This window comes from Ochotona princeps, chromosome 12, assembly GCF_030435755.1.
Source record: "Ochotona princeps isolate mOchPri1 chromosome 12, mOchPri1.hap1, whole genome shotgun sequence".
In the NCBI taxonomy this organism is placed as follows: Eukaryota; Metazoa; Chordata; class Mammalia; order Lagomorpha; family Ochotonidae; genus Ochotona; species Ochotona princeps.
In genome coordinates, this window is record NC_080843.1 from 69074048 (window position 1) to 69078276 (window position 4229).

Genomic DNA, 4229 nt, shown 5'->3' on the forward strand with positions numbered 1-4229 from the left:
GCTGGACTCTCTGGCATCGTTCATACCTATCACATCATGGCACAGTTAAAGAGTAGAATAATGGACTTATGATTGAATGTGAAGGGCTATACTATTATAATAACATAAGGGAAACCAGTGCAGGTGGGTGGGTTTGGAGAAGATAGGAGATGAGGGTGGGGAAATCCCAGAGCCTATGGAACTAAATCATAAATGAATAAAAAAAAAAGGGAAGAAAAGAAACAATTGATAAAAAGTGAGGGAAGGAATGAGGGAAGAAGGGTCATTATAATCTCAGAATTGATCTGAAATACATTAAATCTGCTCTCTTTGTTCTAATATTACATTAACATGAGAATCGATGAAATTTATGTTGTAGTTATTATTAATGAATTTGTTGTCATCCTGAGAATTGAACCTATTGATAAATTCCTTAAAAATAAAATCCGTATAATTGTACTTACCATTAAAATGTTCCTTTGGACTCAGAAAGGAGAATCAAGATGGTGGATAAGGCAGGGACACGTTTAAATGGATGGAGAAACATTAGCCAGGGTGAAGCAGAGAGGGCACGTTCCAGGAAACAGGAGAAGATGGAAGAACAGCAGAGGGATACATGGAAACTGACAGACACAGGAAAACAGCTGACAAAACGGTGTGGTGTTGCAGTGACTGATACCCGAGCAGCATTCAGCGAGTGGCAATCTGAATTGCACCAGCAGCCTGAACTCCACAAGCAACAAGGAAAATAATACTGACGATGGCATTGTACAGGCCAAAATAGGTGTGGGTGGCCCTCAGACCTAACGGCCAACAAGTTCCTGCATGATTACTACCAACAACAACCTGGCTGTATAGGACTCCTGATGTCTCCCTAGTCCTGGGAACTGCTCCAATTGGAAGTGGGAGAAAGGTTATACAGACAAAGATGCAGCCTCAGCACAGTATCACAGGAAGTGGAGGAGACTGGTGAGCCAGGAGCTGGGGCTGTGGAGACCAAGGTGGAAATCTAACATAAGAACCCAGACCTGGAACTCACTGGAGGGAGTGGCACAACTGACTGCAGACAAAGAACCATGTACCAACTGCAATAAGTAAAATCTAACTGTAGACCTGTGGGTGACACAGCTTAGAAACCTGCCCCAAGCAGAAGACTCTGCTAACCACAAGTACAATGACCAAGAGCAAAAGAAGAGACAGAGGCACAATGAATATTACTGAAAACTCCCCTGAAAAGGAACAAAACCCACTGCCAACCTCAGAGTTCACTGAGGAAGACATCAAAGAAAATAGGGGATACAGAATTCAAAACACTTGTTATAAAGCTTCTTATCAACAGTGAGAAGCACGTAAAGCAGGCATTCAAGGAATTTAAGGAACATGTCACACAGGAAATTAATCAAATGAAAGCTGATATATCAGAAATGAAGAATGCAGTGGAGACGATTAAAAGTACAGTGGAGAAAAAAAAAAGTACAGTGGAGAGTCTCCAAAACAGAATGAAGCAAGCAGAAGAAAAAAATCTCAGAATTAGAAGATGTTTCCTGTGTCCAGGAGAGAAACAAACAAAAAGCTGGAAGCAGAGCTGGATCAGGCCAAAAAAAGTATTCAAGAATTGAAAGACACTATTAAAAGGCCAAATATAAGAGTTATGGGAGTCCCAGAAGGTGTAGCAAGAGAAGCTGGGATTAAAGGTGTAACTCAATGAAATAATAAGGGAAAATTTCCCTACTCTAGAGAAAGAATTGAGAAACAAGATCCAGGAGGGGCACAGAACTCCTCAGCGTTGACCAAAAGCAGTCTTCACCAAGACACATGATAATCAAACTCTCTTCAATGAAACATAAGGAAAAGATCCTTAAATCTTCAAAAATTTCTGACACTGAAAAAATCAACTGACACATAAAGGAATGCCAATGAAACTCACAGGAGGCCTCTCACAGGAAACTACAGGCCAGAAGAGAATGGAGTGACATATTCCCTATTTAATAGCAAAAAATTGAATAACGTGCCTAGCAAAGCTTTCTTTTGTCTTTGAAAATGAAATAAAATTCTTCCACAGTAAAGAAAAGTTAAGAGTTTGCCTCTTCCAAACCTGCCCTACAAATGATACTAAAAGATGTTTTCTTGACAGAGAAGAGGAATAGCACCTACCAAAACCAAAGGCAAATGTGAAGAACATCCCAGTAAAGTGACAACAGAAAACTAAATCAATGAACAACCTGCTGCTAAAATGACAGAACCAAATTACCACCTATTCATATTCACCTTGAATGTAAATGCATTAAACCCATCATTCAAATGTCATGAATTAGTAGACTGGATTAAAAACAAACCCCATTCATTTATTGCCTACAGGAGACACATTTCACCAACAAAGTATGGTGGAAATTTTATCTCATTGGTTTTAATTTTTTTTGTTAGTTTCATCTCTTCAAAACACTTTCTTCTGATTAAATTCTTCACTGACTCATAGATTATACAGAAGCACTACTTTCTTCAAGTATGCTATTGATTTTCATTTTTTAAGTGACACATTAGTCATTCAATAGACTGTTATTTAACTTCATGGGGTTTTTTTAAATTTCTTCTTTTCTTCTTGTTGTTGATTTTGTACTGTGGCTTTTCTTTTAAGGGTAGGTACAGTAACTGTGTAAGAGAGACTGTCATATCCAGATGTGAGGATACAATGCAGTATGTATGTCTACTTCCAGACTAAAGATGGACTTTCTTTTTTTTTTTATAGGGAAGTGGGTAATACTATTATGTCCATATTGTTTCCATCATGTATCTTTGGTAAAGGGGGATATTGAGGGAGAAGCTCCACCCGTTTACCCACCCACCCCAAGTCCCGGATGTGGGGCATGCTCTGAGATATTTGTTCAAGTGGTTTTAATAGTTCTCCAGTTATGAATCGCTGCCAGTTTCGCTCGATGAGGTCTTCCACTGATTGATATGGTCCATCATAAAGTCTCCATTCGCCCCATATTTCGCTGCCAACATATAGCTGAGATGAATGATTGACCTGTTCTGTCTTCTGTCTTTTCTTGGTTAGAGTTCTGAGTCCAGCAGTTCGATTGGGGAGATCTCCAAAGAAACTTTGAGGTATTCCCAGACTAGTTTCTTGTATGTTCTAGCAAGCACAGGGCCCGGCACAGTCCATCACCCCGATCAGCTGGTGATTGCAATTGCTGGGTTGGTTCTGTTTTCAGTCCCGAGTTGCACTGGAACCAATGGGTGTTGCAGTCCAGTCTGGTTCGGCCCTTACATCAACCAGTGGGAGCTGCAGCCTAGTCGGGGCGACCCACAATAACCCCCACCAGGCCCGCCCCCTACCCTGGTTTGCCAGTATGTTTAGCAGAAGACCAGTCTGTCCCCCTAAAAATATGGAACGCTTCACGAATTTGCGTGTCATCCTTGTGCAGGGGCCATGCTAATCTTCTCTGTATCGTTCCAATTTTAGTATATGTGCTGCCGAAACAAGCACTAAAGATGGACTTTCAATGAAACTGTTTACTATATCTTGACAATAGGATGCTGGACTCTCTGCCATTGCTACATGACTGTGTAAGAAGAACTATAGTATAATAACGATATAGTGGAACTCAGTAAGGGGGAAGGGGATAAGGGAAATCCCAGAGCCTATGGAACTGTATCGTAAAATGATATAATAATAATAAAAAGAAGTAACATTTAAAAATATGTCTTTCATGGAGGTAAAATATTTCTGACCAAGATGTAGACAGGCAATCTTTTGAGAGAGATATATTTATTTTTTTCTGTGGCAAAACTTTTAATATTTCATGGATAATAAATCAAACGATTTCTATCATAATTACTTCTAAGAAATATTAGAGGTCCTCAAAACCCATTCAATTACATTTACCATATTAAAATCACAGGATGATTAAAATATTGAAAAGACTAAAATTGGTTAGCGTGCATTTAAATAGGGCCTGGCGGCGTGGCCTAGCGGCTAAAGTCCTCGCCTTGAACGCCCCGGGATCCCATATGGGTGCCGGTTCTAATCCCTGCAGCTCCACTTCCCATCCAGCTCCCTGCTTATGGCCTGGGAAAGCAGTTAGTGACGGCCCAATGCATTGGGACACTGCACCCACGTGGGAGACCCGGAAGAGGTTCCAGGTCCCCGGCTTCGGATCGGCGCACACCGGCCCTTGCGGCTCACTTGGGGAGTGAATCATCAGACGGAAGATCTTCCTCTCTGTCTCTCCTCCTCTCTGTATATCCGG

At 40.9% G+C, this 4229-nt stretch overlaps 1 non-coding gene across 1 annotated transcript; it reads right to left on the reverse strand.

Moving 5' to 3' along the window:
- Nucleotides 1–3359: 3359 nt before the first annotated feature.
- On the reverse strand, nucleotides 3360–3466 carry LOC118758082 (U6 spliceosomal RNA). The gene has a single exon (XR_004995519.2). It is a non-coding gene; the product is annotated as a U6 spliceosomal RNA (small nuclear RNA).
- Nucleotides 3467–4229: the final 763 nt, after the last annotated feature.